This window comes from Phalacrocorax aristotelis, chromosome 3 (genome assembly GCF_949628215.1).
Source record: "Phalacrocorax aristotelis chromosome 3, bGulAri2.1, whole genome shotgun sequence".
Taxonomy (NCBI): domain Eukaryota; kingdom Metazoa; phylum Chordata; class Aves; order Suliformes; family Phalacrocoracidae; genus Phalacrocorax; species Phalacrocorax aristotelis.
This window is the reverse complement of record NC_134278.1, coordinates 128,036,460-128,060,572: the sequence shown is the minus strand read 5'-3', so window position 1 is coordinate 128,060,572 and position 24,113 is coordinate 128,036,460.

Sequence of the window (24,113 nt, the reverse complement as noted above, 5' to 3'; positions counted from 1 at the left end):
TTTATCTACTCCTGTTAAGAAATTTGCTTTTTACGCAAGTATGACATTACAGAATCATTTTAGCTTGCGCTACGCTGTATACAGCATAGTGTCTTTTGCTATAGAGGTGTTTTCTCTCAGCTTGTATTTCTGCAGATGATTCCTTTCAAATAACCATTAGTTGCCTTGTGTTTACTGAACTGCATCTACTTTTTTTTTATTATTATTTAGCCAATTTCTTAAGGGCATTTTTAGGAGGAACAGACAGAGGAGACTCATTGATTGCTTTTCCAGGGTACCTGTATGGATCATACAGTTTTTTGTTGCTCTCATAAATCTTCCCTGGTTGGACTCCCTGGCCTGTAGGTGGTCTTGGGCAGCAATCGGGGCGAGACAGTCTGGGGGGGCCATGATCTGGGGGCACCCTGGGGATACCCGCCCCGTTGTCAAAGGGTGGGATGGCATGCAGCAGAGACAGCCAAAGCCAGGGGTCTCTGCACACTGAGAGCAAGGGTGGGGGAGTAACAGGAAAGGGACTACCCAGATCCTGAAGCTGACAAACTCTCTAAAGCTGGAGACATTCCCGTCATAGGGAGAACTACCTACTGCATTCGTGATGCCAAATCACTTCCTTTAGTAAGTGCTCTGTGTGGACACAGAATATTTCTGAGCAAAGTAACCAGTCTGATAAAGTGTCTCCATGCGGACCGTCCCCACGTCTTTCCCACTCTCATTATGTGAAGCTCTTTGAACTATATCAGCCCACTGTACACATGGCAAATGCCATGTGTACAGAGTCAATTGTTACCCTGAGGAATGGGATGGATGATGACATGCTTAGATAGTAATGCTTTAAATTAAGATTCCTGAATATGCCTCTGATGTACGGAGGTTAATTAAGAAGCTATTGTGAGCTGAATTAATACCATTTGCTTATTGAAAACATAAGTTATGAGAATTAACAACAAAGTCATAAATATATTTCCCTAAGGGCCAGATCCTTCAGCTCTTACTCATTTGAACAATCCTTACTCATATGACTAGTCCCACTGAATTAATTGAGACTACATGTATGAGTTCATTTATCTATGTGACTAAGAAGTTGCATGGTTGGGTCCCACACAAGCGTTAATCTAAAATTAATATGTTTTTAATGATAAATTGGTATTTAGATGGACTATAATGATTGTTTACATCCAAGCCTTGTTTTAATAAGACTGCTTTAGCCTGCCAAGTAAATAAACCCAGCTTTTTATGAATAAGCAAGTGATAGAGAACCAACAATTACCAATTAAAAGCAGAATACTGACATAGACAAAAAGCAACTGTGAGGTTTCATTAGGTCCATTAACAATATATACATTTTTGCTGATAGCCGAATGGAAAGCTGGTACATCTTCACCACCAAATTGAGCGTCATGATCCTCGAGCCAGTTGCGAATGAGTTTGCTCCAGAATCAAAAGCAGCAAAGCCATGTGGGTGAGAGGGAGGAATGCTTAGCCCAGAGGGCAACAACCCAGCCCATCCTGCTGTTGCAACCCAAAACGCTCATGCTCTGCCATGTAAAAATGCTGTCTCCCACCCTGCTCCACTGCAACACCTTTATAGCGTAGGCATGCTAAGAGTCAGTGACCTCCCCCAGAGCACAAGCCGGCAGCAGCAAAGAGCTGTACTCTTCCTCTAGCATTGCAAACAGGAAGAGATCACTCCACTGCGGCTGTTTTTTCTTGAGCCTTCTGGCCAGCATTGAATGATCCAATGTCGAATGTGCAGGAGGGAACAGAGGTCTCCCTCTTCTGAAAGATTGCCTTGGACCAACCTGCTTCCATCTCCTCCCCTGACAAAAAGCCTCTGTGGGGACACTTGAGTGTCCACAGAGAGCAAATGGTGCAAAAAGAGATGCTGCTCTCTCCCCTGTGGACTCAGTCATGCATGAGATGCAACCACCGCTCACGGTCAGAGGCCAGGGCTCAGTGACTCCTAAGAAGAAGAGTAGTTGTGGCATCACCTGATCCTTAAAAGTCCCATGAAACCTCTCTGGCTGGGGGCAGACACAGCACAGCTTCCTTTGTACCTCTAGTTGTACTTGAGCATGACCTCACTGGAGACTCTTTTGGGAAGTAAAAAGAGCGAGAGTTTCCTTTTTCAGACTTTAGCCTAGTCGATTCATGGGGAGAGGTAGAAGAAAAAAAGAAAAACCTACTGGCTGTTCGTAGAAACAGTCCAAGCGGCTGTCAACAGCCAGAAGGTTTTTCCCTGACTATCTGCCTCTTCCCAAACTTCACCTTGCACTCCTTTGATGCTGTGCTCCTGGCTCCCCTTTTCAGTGCTAAGAACTTTCCGAGGATGCAGAGGGAAAGGTTGTCCTTACACCACCTCCTCCAGACTAAAGGGAAGCACCACAAACAGTGTTTCCAGAGACTCTCCCTCCTCCAAGCCTTCCAGCCCGGGGTCGTGTTTTTTGGAAGATCAAGGAGCTGTAAAAATTCAAATGAATGCCTCATTTAAAGACCAAAAGAAACAAAAGCAAATTGACCTCAAACCTTTAGCAATTTAACCACTGGAAACTGATATTATGCATATTTTGACATTTGATTTTCCACTTTGGGAAAATAAATGTAATCTATTGCTGCATATTTTGATCCTCTGATGTCCTTTAAACCTCTCAAATCCACATCACCCACCTAAGGGATGCAAACTCAGTAATAAGTAAAAGCTAAGCAATTCTTGTCCTGATTTATAAGCATTTGTGATAAAAGGGAAGGTTGTGATTTGGGAGAAACTGCTTACTATTGAGACTTTGTGACATTTATTTACTCACCCCCACTAGTTAGTTACACTGCAAACACTTTCTTTCCCCATCCCACATCAGAGGTATGTAATAAAAGTTATAATTTCATACAGCAAATTAAATGACAGTAATAAAAGCTTCCTAACTGGCCTGGGAAGCTCTATTAGGTTCTAGGATTTGGTATTTATCTTAAAAAGCATAATTTTTACTCCTTTTTTTTAAAATTTTTACTGAAGTCTACTGTCACCTGCAAAAATCTGGACCTACGGAGAGCATGTCCTGCCCGGTGCAGCCTCTCCCTGGGTCCCCAGGGCTGCTTCCACAGTGGCAGGGAGAGGAGCGAGGATGCGGTGCCGCTCGCACGCGTGTGGTCCGGGGCCGTGCCTGACAATGGAGCCCCCGCAGCCGGCAGCGCTCCCCACGCATGCACGGCGGGGGAGCGGCGGGGGGCTCACGCCTTTCTTGGCAAAGGTCTCTTCTGCTTTTAACGGAGAAGAAGTGAGGAAAGGAAAGGGCAGAAAGAATGGATGGGGGGTGATGGTATCAAAAGGCGGAGGAAAAAAGCACAGAAGGGGAACAATGAGGCGGAGAGGCACTGTGGTCTACTTTTATGAGGAAAACAGTCACGCAACAAGACAAGACAGGCCATAAATGTTGGCATTTACATTCATCTGTGAGTTAAGTGCTAAGCAAAGGGTCTACCAGGGAAGCTGGTCTGCCGGGAAATACTGCGGGAGCTGGGGTGTTCCTCTGCTCAGCTCTGGGGCCTCTTTAGAGCCCCCCCAGGGTTTGCACCTCCTTCTGGGAGCTGACAAGGTAGAAGTTAATGACAGCAGCTAACATGTTAGATCACCAGGTCATGCTGCTTTTGCTCCCCCTTCAAGCCCCTTCACAGCAAGTAAACACATAGGGCCATAGACTGGAAATGTGTTCTCTGGTACTTCCGCAACACAAACAGTGCGGTAATGGAAAAACAGTCTGTTTATCCTCAGAGTGTTAGCAGATGGCAGCTCCTTCCCACTCCCTCTCTCTGCTGCGAGCCAAGCTCCCCGGCGCATCCCTGAGGCCATTGCTGGAGACAGACATTCTCCAAAGCCCCTCAGCGGAGCGCGCGTCAGGCACAAATGAAGGTGAATCCGACACACTCTTCTCAGGGGTTTGTGCAGGAGCATTGGCCACAAGGGAAGGGGTTCACAGACATAACCTGTAGATACACCTGCTCTAGCCAGGGTATTGCACAGATGCAACGTGCTGCTGCAAAAAGGAGCACCTGGGACTTCCTTTACAGTAAGCCAGCAGCAGGCATGCCCTGCCCTCTTACAAGTGCCCCACAAGGCAGAGGGCAAATGGAGAGGGTCATACCTCCTCTGTGGGCCCCCACATTCCAGCTGGCATCAAACACCCTCATGCCCACCCAGGGAGCACAGTCAGCACAACCAGTCTCCTGTACTAGTCAACAGGCAGCTCCATTTCAGCTGTTTCTGAGAAGAGAGAGACAAGAGGAGAAGAGGCGGTCACGGCCTTCCCTCTACCCCTCTTTGCTCCATCTCTAGAGCCCAGAGATGCACAGCCTCTTCCCAGTGCAGCTGAGTCATCTGCAAACCCCTCCCTGGACACTTGCTGCCCTTCTCTTGCCAGGGACTACTACCCACCTTGGACCTTTCAGCCAGGCTGTTCGTGGGAACTTTTCCACCCAGTGTATTCAAAATCCTGGTTTCCAAGTCTTCAGCCATAAACAGAATGATGTGGGTTAGGCAGGGCTCACACCAGCCCCAGCTGGAGAGGTCTCAGCAGCCACTGCTGCTTTGGCAGCAAAGCTGCACCCTGGCAGGGGTTGGGAACATACCACTGCGCCTCCTCGTAAGGCCACGTCCTCTCAATACTAGATAACCGACGGAGACACCAGGAGGGGTCAAAAAGCATCTGGGACAGGCTGGGGAGGATACACTAAGGCAATTAGAGAACGCATGCTGGACGGGTGCCTGAGCAAACCTAATCCAGGACTGCAACAGGATCTGATTCTGCCCTCTGCAAGTTATATGTAGGTTTTAATCACTTATGATTTTGTTACACTTAAACTTCTCCACCATAGATATGCAAAGCTTAGGTCCACAGCCAGTCCAGAAGCATTCCTGATTTTATCTGTGGATTTGCAACATCTTGCGTTGTGAAGGCTGGGATTGACGAGTACATGAGTTAGGGCCCCCTAGTAAGGCAAAGAGCAAACTACCACAACAAGAAAGATGATTACTGCCCTGCTGACAGCCTTCACACCCAACTATCCACGGGGATCACTGACTGTCTGCTCTTTGTTCTCTGACAGAGACCTGAGCACCTCTTTGGCAGGAGTTCAGGGAGAGCACAGCTGGATGAGAGCTGCGGTCTGCACTTGCAAAGCGCTGTGCTGTGCTCTGACCTCACAAGTGGGGGTCATGTCACCTCACTCTAGACACCCCATCTTCCTCCAAGGGTAGTCACTCTTTTTACAGTCAACAGAGGGAAACATGCATTTCTACAGAGTGACTCATCTAATGTACTTTAGATACCTCCTTTAGGAGGAGGTGAGTTGCACTGCAGCTCTCGCAGAGTCCAGGCTGGAAAGTAGGTGCCTGGTTGGTTGCAGGCAATACAGCTCTGCACACTTTGCCAGCTGAATCCTAGATGTCTTGAATTGGGCATCGAAAAACAGTGGATACATCAGAAAGGTTGTTCTTACGTTATCTCCAGCTGTGCTGTTGTGCAGAGAAGCTCATCAGTATTTGCAAAGTGCTTTGATACTACAGTTTGTAAACAGCAGTGCCCAGAAGGGGGTTTAAACCGAGGTTTGGATATCGTCAGCCATGTAAGACCAATGCCTGTATGTTGAGCAATGGCCATAAGAAGGAATACTGGCTAGCCTCTGCTGCCACATCTTCAGGGCTGGACACAGAGGCAACATGGATGGGATGGGATGGGATGGGATGGGATGGGATGGGATGGGATGGGATGGGATGGGACGGGACAGGATAGGATGGGTTGAGGTGTGGAACTGGGGCTGCACTCTCTAGTGTGTGGTAGGAAATAAGCATGTATTCCATGCAGGGGTAGTGACGGTGGGTACATTCTCCTTGCCTTCTCTAGTAAATAGACAGTTGGTATCATCAGCTAGCCCCAGAGCTGTTTGGGATACGTAACAGCCCCTGCACCTTTGAGGCAGTACAATCTGATGTCCATGTGTCCCCAGGCAGCCCGGTGACACCCGGTTACTTCTGGCTCCCCTTCCTTCTCTCTTCGCAGCTCCCCTGCTGCTGAAGCTACCAAAACCCCTCAGAGGCAGCGGTACCTCAGTCAATATGGATGGCACTGTTTAGTCAAAGCTAATTCAGACTTCTGCTTTGAGACACGCCTAAAGATATCACACATCTGAAAAGCACCTGAAAACTTAAAATGTTCAGCTAGCTGCTGCAAAGAACCAGCAGCCTCTTCCCAGATTATCTTGCTGCTGCTTGTCACCACCAGTTTCTTTTAGCCTCCCAGTCATTGAACAGGCCTTCTTCCTCAAGGGGCACTGATGGTAGGAATAGCCTCCGAGAAGCAGCAGTCAAGACAAGGAGAAAGGCTATGCCACTGGCCACACAGAGACAAGAGCAAAGGGCACCAGTATAGACATGGCTCCAGCTACTCTTCACACTTTTCTTTCGGACATGACGTTTTGTCCTTGCACCCTCTGCTCCCCTCTCTGCCTGCAGCTGGGATGGGCACAGCCCTCATTCCTGCGGCTGCCTTCCTGCTACATGGCCTTAAAGCTACCCCCTAGAGATATCATGGAAAGAAGAACAAATGAAATGAATGTAGTGCCAAGCCCACCTATGTGGTTTACCTAATCCTGACAAGTCACAACAGAATTTGGGGGCTGCATCTTACTCAAGAGGAAGTGATGATTCCTGCAAACCACGTATATTTCTTCAGCAGGTTTATTTGCTTTTCACTGTCAAAGTCACAATTAGTCATTCAGACTACAGCAGTGATGTATCATCCCTCGGTGATGCAGGTATGCCACTTCCTCCTTGCCACTCGAAGGGGCATCCTGCCCTTGCTCCCAGCTCCCTACAGCACATCTGACTGTGCTGCAACGAGTCTGCGGCTGTTCTCTGTCTCACCACCCTCTCAAAGAAAAGCAGCGTAAGATCCCTCGCAGGCATATTTTAGATGTGTAACACTGATACACTTCATAAAACATATCAGCGCATTTCAAAAGTTATTTCCAAAATTTAAGCCCGTGAGTCAAACAATACCAGGGAGGGGAAAGTGTCCCACATGCCAAACAAGAACCAGCACACAGCTGAAAACCCGTGAAGGAAACGGGCAGCAGCCAGTGACAGAACAGGAGCTGGTTTTCCCCTGTCCTGTCTTGGATTCCAGTGCTTGTGAAACCCTGACCTCCAGCCAGAAACACAGAGGGGAGAATGCATGTCATAGTATACAACGGAAGGGGGTGTGCGCGCGTGATTTTCATGGCATTCAGGTTCACGCTGAACCTTCCATGGAGCTCTGGCACCATCCTGACCGCAACAATTTATGGCAGAGCTTAAACTCCCTTCTAGGTATCTCAGATTGCAAGGTAACTCCTAGAGTGGTTTTGAGAACATGGAAAAAGCAAAACCCACGTTCCCTCCACCTGGGATACACACGCCCTGATAACCATCAACTTTCTAGCTGCACATGACAGGGTCTGGCTGTCCTGTTACTTCACAGTTATGGTCTCTAACCTCACTTCCTAAGCAGAGTATGAGGAAAAGTTCACAAAGGATTTATTAAGTCTCCTGGCCCCAGAAGGGATCTGTGAGGACAAGGCAGGTCTAAGCTTGCTGTGCACAAGCTCACAGCTGCAGACTTGTGGCATTTAACCTGCTTTACCATAGCAAGGCTCCTACTAAGAAGCTGCTGTACTGCTGCCAGTGTCCTCCTGAACTGCAAACCTCTCACAAATGCCAGCTGCATTGCCTCCAAGCCAGGAGTTTCAACGTCAGCCTTCATCAGTTCTTCAGCTTGTCTGACACAGTATGGTGCAGCTGAACCACCAACCTCATCACTGGCATTAACTGGGTCATTTATTCCACTACATCAGTTTGTTCAGCTGAGTACAGGATACAGTATATTGAAGGCAGGGGATCCTGTGTTTCCTTGCTAACCTTCCAAAGTCATGTCAAACGTTAGAGGAGACAGAGAGCACCACACTCCACAGGGGGTCTCTTGAGACGGAAGAGACACAAACTGACATAAGGGACCCAATTCAAATCAGTCAAAATGTTTGCGTAAATTGGGTTGGGGTTTTTGCAAAGCCGTGAATGACAAGAGCAAACAAGAAGTAGGTCAGCAGTAGAAGTTGTATTTGCCCTAAAAATGCAAAATCTCTTTCCTTTAAGACCACAGAGAAGGAATGACTGACTTAAGCCGAGGCTTGATGGGTGATCAAAGCTCTGTGGAAATCCACATTTAGCACAGGGAAGACTGTGATACCAAGACAAATTCATAGTAGGAGACAAGTGGCCATAAAAGATACAGAGGTGGTTGCTAAGTAAAGAAACTTCCCTTGTCACTTTGCAATAGCTCTTGTGGATGAACCCTACAGGTCCATTTCACAGAATCATACAGAATAGCTGAAAGTGGGAAAGGACTCCTGGAGGCTGCTTAATCCAACCCCCTGTTCAGTTTTCTATGAGGATTTTATAGCAGACAGTGATGAAAGCCTTGCTAAAGTCAAGATAAACAAATTCTGCTACTCTCACCTCATCCATCAAGCCAGTCATTTCACCACAGAAGGCTATTAGGTTCATAAAGCATTATTTCCCTGCTGCAAATTCATGTTAACAACTCCCAGTCACCTTCTTGTCCTTAATATTTGAAAATGGCTTCCAGGAATATTCACTTCATCACCTTCTCAGGTATCAAGGTAAGGTTGACCATCCATTAGTTTCTGGCTTCTCCTCCTTGCCCTTCTTGAAGTGACATTTTCTTCCTTTCCATCCTTAGGAATCTTCCCCAGTCACCAGGACAGTTCAAAGACAGTCAAGATTAGCCTCACAATGACATTGGCTTTTTCCTTTCCTTGCCAACATGTCTGCAGAAGCCTTTCGTATTAGTGCTTCACATCCCTTACCAGCTTCAACTCCAGATGGTCTCTGGCTTTTCTAACTCCATCCCTACACATCCTGTGTCTCTGTACTCCTGTTGGGTCACCTGATCCTGCTTCTACGTCTTGTGCAGTTCCTTTTTGTGCCTGAGTTTTGTCAGGAGCTTCTTGGTCGTCCATGCAGGACTCCTGCCACGGTTGCTTGGTTTCCTGCATGTTGGCATGGGCCGTTCCTGAGCCTGCAGGAGATGATCCCTGAAAATCAACCAGATCTCCTGGATGTCTCTTCTCTCCAGGGCTGTCTCCCATGGGATTCTTCTAAGGAGATCCCTGAAGAAGCCAAAGTCTGCTCTCCTAAATCCCAGGGTGATGATGCTGGTTTTTGACCTGCTCCTTCCCCTCAGAATCCTGAACTCCACCATCCCATGGTCACTGCATTCAAGGCTATCCCAAACCTTCATATCTCCCTCTGGTTCTTCCTTGTTTGTGGGTATGAGGTCCACCTCCCCTTGTCAGCTCCTCAATCACCTGCATCAGAAAGTTGTCAATCAATGCACTCCAGAAACCTCCTGGATTCTTGTGTCACCCCAGCAGCTTTGAGGTAGGCAATTATCTATGTAACTGTGGAGAAAAAACAGTTGTAGGAGCATCAATAAAAATTAGAGATACAGAGATTGGTGAGCTAAGATGAAATGTTTCCAAAGTTTAAGGGAACCTGATGAACTTACACTGAACCTTGAGTAAATATGTACACAGAGTCAAAAAGATCTTGAACTACAAATAGAAGCTGAAATGGGAGTTAGGATTGCTTTCTAGGGAAAAGTAAAGTAGTGAGGCTCATGATGATCTTCAAAGTTTATTTTAATTCTCACTAACGCATTATGGGTTTTGTGATGAGGATGCTGAAAGGACCAGGATCTGAAACCTTCGACACCGTTAAAGACTGGAATTTAGGCATGAGCGCATTCACTGGATTAAGGGCCTTGACTCTGGTGGAAGCTGGGGAAGTAAAATAACTGTGTTGGGTATTTCTGGAGTGTTAACCCTTAGCACCTCTGAGAAACAAGCAAACACAGTAATTCTCATTTTACGGTTTAATTCCTCTTTCTTCACATTTAGGGAAAAAGAGGTAGGGAAGTTGAGTGACTTGCAAGAACAGGTATTAGCATGTAAGAGTTACTGGCACTTCATTCAAGGCTTGCCTGAGATCACAGTCCTCTCTGAGCAGGTTTCCAGAAATCCAATTATACCTGGCAGAGCTGATAGTTTTAAAAATCTAATTACAATAGAAGGAATGTGGTACAGTGGATGCATTTTCTTAAGCCATTTGACACCTTGCCTCGTAAAATTAGCCTGCAAAAGTGAAATTCAGATTAATTTTAGCCAAGGTAAAACACCAAAATCTAGGAATTGGCTGGATGACACAAACAGCAGGTATCCAGCAACAACGATGTCCTGAGCTGGGGGTGGGTCCAGCAGGGTGCCACGAGGACTAGATGAGATAAACGGCACATTACGTCTGCAGACCATATTCACTTGGTGGTGACGCAAACACGAGTGACCGCAGAGGGAAAAAACCCAAAGGTAAACTGGAAGAGTTTGAATTGTGTGAATTGCGTAACAAAAAGGAACCCAAATTGCCTTAAATACACACTGACCATTTTGGTGAGCAAGTATTGAAAAGAAGAGACACATAAAGAAACATCAGCAGGACCTAGTAAGCACTTCTAGTACGCAATGTCAGATAGTAAAACCAGTATGTGTTGGCAGCACAAGAGAATGACAAAACTTAAATTTTATGATGTTTCGTACGCAGAAGACCCACGTTAGGCAGAGAGGAAGGTGCAGCATGCATGAGATACTGCTGACATCCATCTCCGAGTTCGAAATTCAAAAGAGAGAGGAATACTCCACAGGAAGGATTAAAGAACAACGTTACGAAACGGAGTGAAATAAAATATTTGCTATGAAAATCAGGCAAAATGTCCTAACATTGGATCCTGTGACACTGGTAAAAAGTTTGTCATGGGCTTGCTGGAAGCATTCAGAGAGTCAGAAAAAGCATTCCTATACTTTTATGGGGAGGATGCTTGGGAAGGATTCGTTGTGGTTAAATACACGTTATGCATTTCTCTGCCATACGCTGTATTGGGAGATAAACTTGCTCCTTGCAACGGATGCTCCGGAAAGCATAGGGTTTTATGACCATCTAGGCAATGGCCAGCAGGACAAGTTATTGCTGGAAAATGAAGGGCAACGTTCATGAACTTTCAGGAGGAACGGGCTGCCATGACAGCTCTGAATTGAAGTCACCTCTGTGGAAGCCATCATCACCCGAGGAGGGAGGTGAGGGAGTAGCCCCGGGGGTCAGAGGTAGGCGCTCTTTGGCCAGGTGTCCCTGGCCTGAGCCCACAGGGGTGGCAGAGCTCACCCTCCATGTGTTGTCTTCACTCAAAGAGGGCTGGTGTGGCTGGGGGAGCTGCGGGAACATCTGCAGGCCGGCAGCGTGAGACCCTGGTGGAGGCTGGGGAAGGCATGCCAAAGAGGGGAGGGGAAGCAGGTTCACATCAAAGCCTCCCCTCCATTGCTGGAAGCGAGGCAGGCGCTGGAGCCAAAATGTAGGCCAGCAGAAGGAACCGTGTCAAATAATTCATGGATCAAGCCTGAGAGGTGGCCAGCAAACTAATACTGAATGTACACATGAAAAGCAGCCATAAAACAGTATTACACCTGTTGTGAACCTGCAGCCTATCTCATTTTTCTCACCCACCTTCCCAAACAGCTTTCTTCTTCCCATTGCCTTTCTGAAGCAAACAGTGCTCAGAGTGTTAGTTGTGTTGCTGGCATTTATCTGGGAGAATGAATTCATGGTCTTGTTTCCTTTTCCCAAGCCTTCTACCACAACAAAGGACAGCAAAAGCAGTAGTTGATACATCTGAGATAGGCACATTTGCAGCCTGGTGCAGCCTGGTGCCTTTCATCAGACAAATGACCAAACACAGAAGCTCATTAAGCCAAGGCGACTACCAGAAAGGTTTTAGTCTTAAAAGTTTCTGATTAACAGAAAGACCCATGAGTAAATTCCACATACTTCACACTAGCAGAAATATGGCTTTATCACTTCACTTCCTTGCTGCAGTGTGACACAGCGTAATCAGCAAAAGAATGAAAAAAGGAACTGCTTGGAGCAGCAAACCCCAGCACACAGGTGAAGGCATTTTAAGAACAGATGTGTGAACTTGCAGAGTCGCAGAGGTGGGTGGCTTATCTAGCAATAATGTGACTGTGAAGGAAGGAGGACTTTTATTGCAGTTTTATTTATGCTGGAGGCTCTGCCGGATCTCCCCTGCCATGAACCTCTGTTAGTTTTGTATAAACATCTTGTGGTCTTCATTGACCCACTCCAGACATCCAGTCTTAAGGGTTAGTATTAGATCAGCTCCTGAGCATGACTGCAACAGGAGGAAATATGCCTGAGATACTATAAAAGTGGCAGAAGGCAAGATTCAGGATTTCAGTGGTGTGCTAGATTTCACACTGGCATTTCATGCAGCCCTACCAGATGATGGATCTCGCTTGATCCATACAAGACTCTTGGCTTCAGAGGGCTTACACTGGAGTCATCTACTGGCTCTCAAGCTTGCTCCAACTCTAATTTGCTGATTCCGCAACTGAAAACAGTGTTGGACTTCCCCCCCAGCAAACTTAGGTTCAAATACACAGCTCAGCCTTCCTTTGTATGCAACCTAGCTGGGATTCTTTCAAACTCTCTCCACCCTCCCTCTCAGCCTTGCTTGAACTTTCCTAAAGTGAAAACATATTTGCGCAAGGGCTTAATTTGACAGCAAAGGATTTTGCTGTTAAATTTATATTGGGAACTTGTCCCAGACAACGCTGTGAAAAATGTGCTTGGACATTCATTTTGAAGAGTTTTGATTCTTGTGAGTATTTTGTTTTGCTTTGAATTGTTGAAATAAGGCTGTTTGAGTGATGGGTTGTGCCCATTTCAACCAGGTGAGGAACAGAAGAGAAGTCAAGGTGTTTTCCTTCCTTGCTTGCTCTGTGCTGGAGCTGGGTAAGAGAAGCTGAGCTCCAGGCTTCTGGGAGGCAGAAGAGGGCTGGCATCTAGCGTCCCACCTGCCTGCAATTAGAAGGAACCAGTCTTTGTTTCTTGGATTCGTTATACCAGTAACAAGAAGGGTGAATCAATCAATCCAGCTTTAGCAGGGTGACATTAAACAATATCACCATTGATTAAACCTCGTTTTTCAGAGTAGATTTTAGCTGAAAGTCACAGTCTTGTAACAAAAGATTTACCACAAAGCAGGAAGCAAAAATGTTTTTTCTTTTGGGATGTCCTAAGACTGCGCTAAATTACACATCTGAAATGAAAATCATGAACGTAGGTTTGTGTGTGAGACTTTGTTAAAACATGGTTTTAACCTGGTTGTCTTCTTTTGTACTTCTGCATCATGTAAGAAAAGGGAATGTAAGAAAGGAAACTTCTGGAAAGAGATGTTGACAGATATGTAACAACCACTGTAGGAGTAGCAATATGTTTTCTCGCAAAAGCTCACTGAGTGGTGACGCAGCACTGGGGAGGCCCCACCTCGAATGCTGGGCTCAGGTTTGGGCCCCTCGGGACAAGGAGGCCCTTGAGGGGCTGGAGCGTGTCCAGAGAAGGGCAGCGGGGCTGGGGCAGGGTCTGGAGCACAAGTGTGCTGGGGGGCGGCTGAGGGAGCTGGGGGGGTTGAGCCTGGAGAAGGGGAGGCTGAGGGGAGCCCTTCTCGCTCTCTGCAGCTGCCTGAGAGGGGCTGGAGTGAGGGGGGGGTCGGTCTCTACTCCCAGGTCACTAGTGACAGGATGAGAGGAATGGCCTCAGCCTGCATCGGGGCAGTTTAGACTGGATATTAGGAAAAATTTCTTCACTCAAAGAGTGGCCAGGCATTGGCACAGGCTGCCCAGAGAGGTGGGAGAGTCACCGTCCCTGGGCGTATTTAAAAGACGTGCAGACGTGGCCCTTCAGGACACGGTTTAGGAGACCTGGGGGTATTGGGTTGATGGTTGGACTTGATGATCCTAGAGGTCTTTTCCAACCTTAATGATACTATGATTCTATGATTCAGACCAGGGTCCTGAAGCAAACAGCCCTTGTGTAGGGCTGTTCATTTTCCAGACACAGGCTTTAGGCAAGCTACCTTGAAGTGGTTGGGAGACCACAGAGGAGGTGTCCAGTTCATAGGCAACTTTGCCAAACTGCATTCCTGTATTGGAAATGCTGAGGAGTTTGGAGCATTTCAAGAGAAGGAGGGTTTCACATCTGTTGGACAGAGTTTGGAAAAGACACGGGCTTCCTGATGGAGGGACAGGCCTACTCTACATGCCCTTGTCCAACAACTAGGGGTGTGTGCAGGCGAGACAATGATCATGATCAAAGCCGGCGTTTACGTACTATTTCTATATTCTCAGTGGGTCGTTATATATCTCTGAAGGGACTACAATTTTAACATTGAATCAGGAAAACGAGATCCAGCCTCCATGAAGAAGGGATCCACTCTAGGATGAGCAACAATTTTATTTTGCATGGATCGGGAAAATAGCAATATTTGATATAAAATTTGCTGAAGTTTATGTAGAATTTGCCATTTACATGAGGTGGACTATTAAGCGTAAGGCCTGAATAATAATTTCGGTATGCTTTGTAAGAAGAAAACCCTTAAAACGTTTTTAGGTCCTAAGAAAGATGGAAATAAATAAAAACCTGGGCAGAAGCTGCAAAAACAGTAGAAGTATATCACTTCTGGTTTACACATGTCATTCATACAGGTCCTTGACCATGACAGGAAATTAAATATTGTTGCTTTCCAAGATTCACCCATACTTAAATAATACATCTTAGAAGGAAAAGATCTTTGTGTTTCGCCAACAATACATTTGTTCCTCTTTCATTGAGAAAAAAATTATGGACTTGATTAAAAAAGTGTATTTTTTTCCTCGGTTGTTACTGTTGTCTCATATTAAGGTTGTTTGATGTTTGTTATACACAGCTAAAAGGCAAATTCTTCACTTACTCCTTATTTTCTAAGCAGAATAAGCTGCCTTAGAAAAGTTTGAAAGTATGAAACAAACAGGTTGTACTTTCGGCATTGCATCATTTTTGCATCAGGGTCCTCAGCTGAGAAGCTGATGTGGACTTCAAAGTATACACCAAGTTAATAGAAACAAATTGGTGGAAATTTGTTTCCAAACAGAAGCGTGAATATTTCCTCACAGCTAATCACTCAGCTTGTAGCTGAAAGAATACAACAAAATATGCAGAAGTTATAATTTGATCTTTATGGTCATTAGCCAATATTTTGGTTTTCTTCCTCCACCATTAAAAAAAAAAAAATCCTGACTACATGGGACATTTCATTTTGTCGGTCTTGGATTTATGTCAGTTCTGAGTCCCTCAAGTCTCAGGTGCTTATTCATGTAGTGAAAGAATCTTGAAATAGTGTTGAACTATTAAAAGTTATTTTTCTGTGGTAGACTCTCCAGTTCAAACTTTTAAGCTCTGCAAGGATAATGTATAATGAAGATGAAAAAGAATGACTGAATTATCTGTAGCAGACTTCTACGTTATGGTAAAAGTTATTTTTAAAATAAATTCTTAAATTAGATCAAAGAGCTGTTTATAACATAACACTTTCATCCAAAGATATGTTGCAAGCAAGCATTGCTGGCAATGCCTGTGGTCATTAAAGTAACTCCCTCCTAAAAATGTGTGATGCCAAAGCAGAAGAACAGGAAAGTGATTTTGCTCCATAGCAATCAGTCTTATTTGACCTTTCAATTTCAACAGACAAAATTGTCTTATCTTGATTCAGCCTTTTTTTTTGTTGAAATAACGCCAACTTTTTGGACTATATTAAACGTTAGAGAGCTGAGACTTGCAGAACGTAGCGGGGCTTATTTGGATCAGAAGAAATGTCAGATACCGAGATACTTAGCAGAGTGTTTGTGGACACTTCAGAGGACAATTACTAGAAAATGACCCAATATTTTAATCTTCAAATTCTCATTATCTCAGCTTCATTAAGCCTGTGGCATTTACTGTGTTTATTCTTACCTCAGATGCACTAATGAAAGAATATTTCCCTTGTGTAAGCAGGTTTTAAATACATTAAGATAAACTGCAAAATATTGAGATTGCTGAGGTTTAGTTTCGTATTGAAGTTAACTTCAACTGGAGACAGTAAGTGGTTTATAAACTGATTTAATCACAAAAATATCTTTTAACATATTCGAATTTATGATAATCACCATTTTAAATAATAAATCTGTGCTTATATAAATAATATTTTAAATTCGACAGCTGTAGAAACATACTTTGAAAGACAAATGCATGCCATGCTGAGAGGAATAGCATTTCTCAAAATATCCCTGAAAACATTGCCTTTGTTTTTCATGAGGGTATCTCTTATTTGCATGTATGCGAGATGGTGATCACGATTGTTTCAGCTTCTTAAGAAAGGCAGCCCTTGCTTCTCCCACTGTAGTATGGGAATAAGTAATGTGTCCTACTAACGGTAACACAGTCAACAACTGACTTAGTGTGATGTGACACTGCTTTCTGACCCAACATCACAGGGTAGGAGAAAGTTGCAATGAAGCATTTAATATTCAATTTTATTTGAACACCTCCAGATGTTCTAGAATTTATCTGCAGGAATCCTCAGTTTAATTTTACAGTCTCTGATACCCACGTGTGATTATTTGGCTTGGTAGTTCTGCAAGGAGATGAGGGCTGAATAGTCTGCTTCCCTCTTTTGCCATTTCACAGGCAGTAACCATTTGAAAATAAAGGGAATTCCTAAAGCCATGGAGTCTCGAGCCAGGAGGACATAACCATAGTGGTGACAGCCTAGAGAGTAGTGCCACGTGTGTTGGGCCAGCGCTGAGTTGTGAGTACAATAAAAGCCATACGGGTAAGAGGATGGCACTGAAAGGTGCCATTTCTCCTGGAATAACCTGCTGTGGTCTAGCTGGGATGTGAGGGAGTCAGTTCTGAGCTGTGCCTCCCCTCTGCCTCACAAACCCTTCCCTCTGAACGTAATGAAACTACTTATTTTCTTTTATCAGTTTGTCACAGTTGCAAGCTCTGGCTCCAACAAAGGATGTAATAGTGAAGAGCAAATGATGGTGAATGTTTTAGTCTTCTTGTGGTCTTAGCCAGAGGAGGGGCCCCACCCACTGCAGCAGTCTTGGGCTCCTTTGTGCTCCAAAGTGGTTTACCCCAGGTCAACCAACACATGGGCCATAATTACTTATAGCACCTCGTTTCCTCTCAGTGACATGTTGCTCAAGATCTGCATGTAGAAAAGCCTGTTCTCCTAAATATTCCCCAGCCAGATGTCTTTAACTGGACTTCCTTCACGGTACAGCTGGCCCTCAATAGCCAGCAGATGTTGCTACTGAGCAGCAGAAAGTCCAACACACCCCCTTCCTTCAAAGCTGAAAGTAACTCAGAGCTTGGTCTGTGTCTAAACGGAGGGAAAAAAGCCCAACCCCAAATGTCAAGCTTGACTCATCTGCGGTTAGAGTTGCATGAAGGGAGCAGGGAATCCTGAATGCATTGAGGCATGGAGAAGCTGAATGAACAGCAAAGTAGATCTTGGAGCATCAAATTCTCTCCAATATTTGGAATTCTCTGGTAGTCTGTAGCTTTAAAATTCATAACATCACGTTAGTGCTAGACCACTGCCTTCAGCTAACGTACCTCAGCTTTACGCCAGTGTCCAATCAGTACATTTAAGTCTGTCGGACATTCAAAGACAAATGCTCTTTTAGGCATTTTGGGCACCATTTGAGGCACCATTTCAAATAATGCCCTAGAGCAGTCCATGGAGGTCCCATCTGTAAACTGTACCGCTCAGACAGGGAACTTCACCAAGAAATTACAAGCTGCTTTAGAGATCAGCTTTTTCTTGTAGAGTGTGTTGTAAGGGACATTTGAGGAAGCAAATTCAGAGGGACTTTCTTAACTTTTACTCTTCCAGACTCTTTACATTGTTCTCGTTAACAATGAGAATGATTATTTGCATAACAAAGTCATCTTGTCTCCAGCTGGGATTGCATGCAGTGCAGGGGTTGTGCAGGTAGATGCACCCGGGGGAATTTCCAGCTGCTGTGGAAGGGGTCAATACCATAAGATGACATCTTCCTAAAGGGAAGTGATCGTGCAAACTCAATGGCTTCAATGTGAACATTGCCCTGTTTTGCAAATACTGTGTCAGCATTGGGGAGGGGAGGAGAGGTGAAGTTTCCTAGGGAATTTTTTTTTGTTTTCTATCACTTGTTTCTGCTAAAAAGCCATTGATCTGGCATCTTTTGAGGAGGAAGAGGAAACTGACACTGCAATGCAAAAAATATTCCCGGAGAATTGAAACTTTGAAATGTAGCTCTGCCTTTTTTTCACATTAATTAAATAAAAAAATCTGCTGATACTCCCTAAGGGGAGTGAAAACACCTGGAAAAAAAAATCTCATTAGGTAACTCCATTGCTGCTTAACCACTTGTCAGCTCTCAGGATGATGTTCATGGTTCCTTGTCAGTCCCGTCACTGACATATGGATCCAGAGGAGAAAGTAACAAGGAACTCTGGGTAACTTTGGACTTGGAAGCTCATCTATCGTCACTGTAATGTATGGATAGGAGTCACTCCCGTAGTACTTGCTCTGCCTCCCAGCTAAAGGCTTACCTTGAGAAAACTGTGCTCCAGACAGGCAATATAAATGTGCTTGAAAATCTGACTCCTCCCCGTGAAGCTCCCTTCTGGAGCTCACAGGGAAATTTTTGGCAGAGTTGGTTTTGGGTTGCCTTTTTCTGTCAGGAAATGGCAAAGTTTTCTGGTAGAAATAACCCTTTCCTTACCCTCCGGAAACAACCTGTCTCCGGTAGGACTGCCAGCCTGCAGGATACAAGAAATATTGACAGGGCAATAGGGTGTAGCTCATCTGGTATGTGCAGCAAGTCTTACGGGAGTGTCATCTCCAGCCATAGGTAGAGCAGAGACACTGTTTTGTCCAGTTTTTAAATAAATGGCCTTGATTATTATATTGCTAAATGTTGTAGCATATTTTATAGAGAGGCCAAACAAGAAAAATCAGAAAATAAATCGGAAACATAATTTCTAAAAAGTTCATCTACTCACTGCTTAGACATATATAGTTCCTACCTCTCCAACAAGCTTATTTGCTAAATAAGGGTATTGATATCCTGCTTGAATTGTAGGATAAACTAAAACCCAACAGATACATGCATTCAGAGAAAAACTATGACACATAGCATCATGAAATATTACAACACTTACAACACCATTACCAACAATGTTAAGAGTGTAACATTTACATTCAATATCTCATTATTTTTTTGAATTCAGTCAAGGCCTGAGACAAGGGCCTAGTGAAATCCTACAGAAAAAGAACAAGGATTGCTGATGCCATGTCTCCATGGCAGCACAGCTAATTTGGCAGGACAACCAAGCGCACAGAACGAAAAAGAGGTTATTTACAAAGATATCTTTGATAAAAGGGGCTTTGGGGACAGGAAAATGGTCCAGGGAAAAAAAAAAAAAAACAAAAACAAACCACCCAAAAAAACCCCAAGTCATAGAAACGTTCCAAACCTTAAAATACATACTTTAAATGAGTGAGAGAAAATAAATTGAAGAAAACATTTCTTGAGTCAGTAAGCACAGTAAGTTTCATCTTTGTTTGTTGTTGTATAATGCTATAAACCACCCTGAATGGCCCAGAATAACATTAGTGGTTCTGTGTATTATAACCACTTCAATCAAGGCCTTTTGTTTTGAATCACCTGCCCTGCCTGCATTGGAGCCCCTTTTATAGCCCTGCAGCAGCACAGAGATCTAATTTAGTTCCACATACAAAAAGGAGCGAGGAAGAAAAATAGACTCATCTCTTACCGCTCGTTGCTTGAATCCACAAGAGAACAACTGGGACAACAAACGGTGTGAAATGCTTAAGAGAATATTTTAAAATTCCTCAGCCTATGACACCCAAGCGATTTGTAAATTATATTGTTATAGCATTCCTGAAGGATGCAGATGCCCAGCCGGACACAGGTGGATTGGTGGCCTAGGCCAGCAGGCATGTTTCCCGTGCTCCCATGAAGAGGAGAGGGGGAAGGGAAACGGAGAGGAGAGCTCACCCCGAAGCAGACGCAGCAAGGGGCACGGGGCTGTTATTGACTCCCGTGGAGAGCTGAAGGACAGAAGTGCCTCAGAGTATTCAGTAAGGTTAATCTTCTTTAGCAGAGGGCTCACTTGAGGTTGCAGGCAATGGACTGAGACCCTGCTCAGGGCCAAGCTACAAACCTTTTCCAGTCCCCTTCCATGTTTTGGCTGTAGAAAGAGCTCTGTTCAAAGGTCCATAGTGGTTAGTAAAGCAGCAGAGCATCCTTTCTATTAAATATAAACCCTGGCAGACATCAAAGTTCTTGTTTCATGTTGTGAGACCTTCTCAGGCCAAGGCAGGCACCGCATCTACCACTGTGTCCATGATTACCTTGCTTTTAGCTTGCCTAAAAAAGGGTGGTTTTTCCCCCATCTGTTCCCTAGCACGGAATCAGGCTCAGCCAGAGGCTGAGTACCCTGGACTTTTGGGAAACGGTTCTCCTGCCGGCAAAGACTACATGTGGAAGCCCAAAGCCCCAGGCTGGCCAAGCCCCCTTACAATGCCATGAACCAGAGCCTGCAGCATCTAACCAGGCAGGTGTCTTTTCAGCATGAGCTTGTGTCCAGCATGTGCTGGGGTCATGTCTCTCGGCACCACGGGTACAACTCGTGCTTTTTTGTGTTCTCATTGCTACAGCAGTAGATTTGACATTGCTTTAAAGGCAGCGTGGTTGTAGCACATATCCTGCAGATATGCACACAAATGGAGGGCTGATGCTAGTGAGAACAGTCATATGAGTATGTGTGTGTGAACCCTTTAGGTTCAGGGTACAAATTAGCTAAACACAACCATAATCTTCAGAATACGCACTCATGTAACATGAGCATAAGATCCCATTCATGGAACACCTTCTGAGCATTCTTGCCTTCACTGAACCTCTCACCTGGAGGAAATCAATTCCCACCTATAAACAAAAGGGGGGAAAAGTGTTTTCCAAGTCACTTATCTAGATCTCCTTATTAATTTCAAGTGAATTTTTACCACTTACTAAAGAAACAATCCCACTTGTTGTCAGCCTGCTTGCTACTTTCTACTATGAACGATTAATATATTAGAAAATTAACTTGCAAATGGAAGAAAAGAGCAGCAGTTGAATAATGACCTTATTTTAAGAATTTCCCTTGAGTAACCCCCACTGTTGCCTCTTACACAAAAGGAAGAAAAATTATACACGCACATCTTTAATGTCTTTTTTTTTGAATGCTGATGAAATGATTAGTGTTTCGGAGAAGACTGTGCAGATGAAACGACAGCAGCAGGAGCAGCAGCCAGCGGTATTAGCTAGAGACTGTGGTCTGGGAGCTGCTGTTCTGCAGCTCAGAAAGAGAAAAATTAGCAAGCTAGATGATAATTAATAAACTAGAAGCAAATGAAGATAATATGGGGTGGGTTTTGAAAACAAATGACTTTTAACAAGTTTAGAAAATGCAGCTTTCTTCCAGAGTTGGAAGCAATTATTCAATGCACATTGGTACCTTATGCACTTAACCAGCAAACAGGTGAGCATGTTTAATATCTAGTTACTGAGGGGACCAAAGAGGTCTTATCACTGCATTTCACAAGGGGGAGCCTTTCTGCTTTAGTAAATTAATTCCCCAGGTCCTCTCTTACTCTCTTAGCACCAGATTGTCCTATTCTTGCACTGAGATCTTGCCGGATACCTTTTAGCACTGTCTACAAATGTCTGCAAAAGCCTTATCTGCTGACATGGAAAGCCAGTAGAAGGCAACTCTTTCTCTGTGGGATGGGGGTGCTTAACAGGGTGTGGGACAAGAGTTAGTCCTTGTTTCAACAACAGATTTCACATGTATCCTTAGACAAGTCTTGCCATTCACTCTGTTCTTCACCCCTGCATCCTGTTGTACTGCTCTTTAGAACTTGTATAAGATATTGCAGAAACTGTATTGAATGTAATGTAATACATGGTTTGTTTTAGTAGTAACCAGTGCTTCTGTTTCAGTTTCTTGAGTAGAATGCAGATTTCGTGGATCAGAAGGCTTGAAAAGTCACAGAGCTGTTAATGTCCCATCACCTGTGAATGGGCACATCACTATTGACCTTCCAGGGAACAGTCAAGTCATCATTCAGTGATCCTTGCACACACATGTAACAGGGAAAGGCGGCAATGATCATTTTCTGCTCCATTTTACACCTTGTCCAAAGAAAAGGAAGAGTCACAGTCCATATAGGCAGGAAATGAAGAGATTGCTCCCTCTACGAATTCCCTTGCAACCACCACAGTCACTAGCCCTAGTTCCCCTGAGCTTGCCCTGAAGTTTCATAGACTGAAAGCAGGACACATGGCTCTCTCCAAAGGCAACATCTCCAGGTGTGCCCTGCATGGGAGGAAAGCTGCTGAGGATGCTGTCTTCCGGACTAGGTTGCCTTGAAAACCTGTATTAGTGTGTCCTGCCCTCAGGGTGGGCAAAGAACTGTGCTGGCACCACAAAAGATCTCATGGTACTTTTCTTAGACAAAAGAACTTTGGATTTTGTGTTTCTGATAATTCCTCTCTTAATATTTGCAAATGAAAATAGGAGGCTAAAGACTTGACTTTGTAACTGGTCTTTCTTCTGCTTCACTCTTTGACATTCAGTGATTCAGGCTTTCTGTGTCTTTTTTTTCCTATATGTTTTGATATTGATACCTGGACTACACCATTTGCTTGATGGGGGGTCATGCTTTTTTTGCATATTCAAAAGGCAATGCTAAAACCAAACACAACCTCAACTACAGTGATTGGGGACAAACTTTCAGTTTACAGCCGAATAATTTCAAACTGACTTTTTAAACTGTAGCTCCAGATGGTCTGTAAAGAAAAGATGAGTGGTTATATCCAAGCTGAAGGCCAAAGAGAGGGTGTATGAGTAAATGAAATCATGAAATCAGAGGTCAGTGAACACGTTCCCTTGACATCGTGTCTTACTCCATAAAGATATCTCCTCTTTTCCTAACATGGTAAAACTGGCTGCCAAACTAAACCTGTTGGTCCTACGAGCTACCTCTAGTGGGGTATGGCTTCCCACGCTACTGACCATATCAGTCCGACATCCTCAGCAGGACTTGTTTCCGAACGCTAATGCAGCACAGCAAGAATACGAAAAGTTAATGAATGAGAGGAAAAGAATGATGTATGAGGCACCAGAGGAAGACTCAGCAGATATAGGTTGGATTTCAGGCTTTGTCATGGGTTTCCCACAAAATTTTGGGCAAAAATTGGTCAATGCAAATGGTAATTAAAACAAGGCCAGGGCAAGGACTCAAGCTCTGGCCCACAATTGTCTACACTGTTTAATTGCTAACACACTCTCTCACATGGCTTTGGCCCATGCCGTCTTGATTTCCCCAGACAATGTCAATGCACAGTTCAGAGGACAGCATGCACCGGGGACAGCCCCAGCGGGCAGCCTGGATGGATTTCCCCCTTCCCCAGTCACTGCGGGGGAGTGTTTAGCCATGTGGACACAAACCACACCATGACTGGCCTGAAGGGCCAGAGAATAGGCCCTATCCTATTTTATTTGCTTGTATAGATGTAGTCTTCTTTCCTGCATCGCTTTGTCTGCCCTATTTAGACTGTAAATTCTTTGGAATGAAGCAACCTTTTAATATGTATTTGAATGATGCCTGAGACAATGAGATGCCAGCCTTTGCTGGGGGTTGCCTTTGCTACTGAAAAGCCTATTAAAGAAAAAAAAAAGGAAAAAAAAAAAAAAGAAAAAAATAAGGAAGACTATTCAGCTCTCGAAACAGCTCTCAGTTATTCTTCTTTTTAATCCATCCATGTCAACAGCATATCTTCATCCTACAGTGGGGCTTTGCAGCTGTCAGAATTTGTAGTCTCAGGACTGTAGCACATGTTAACTCTCACAGGAACATGCATTTTGTCTGAATATGCAGCAACAGGGACTGATAAGACCAAAGAGATTGTCCCTGGTGATCTCCCACCACTACCAGGAGCATCCTCAGGGCTCAATCCCTCAGCTATCC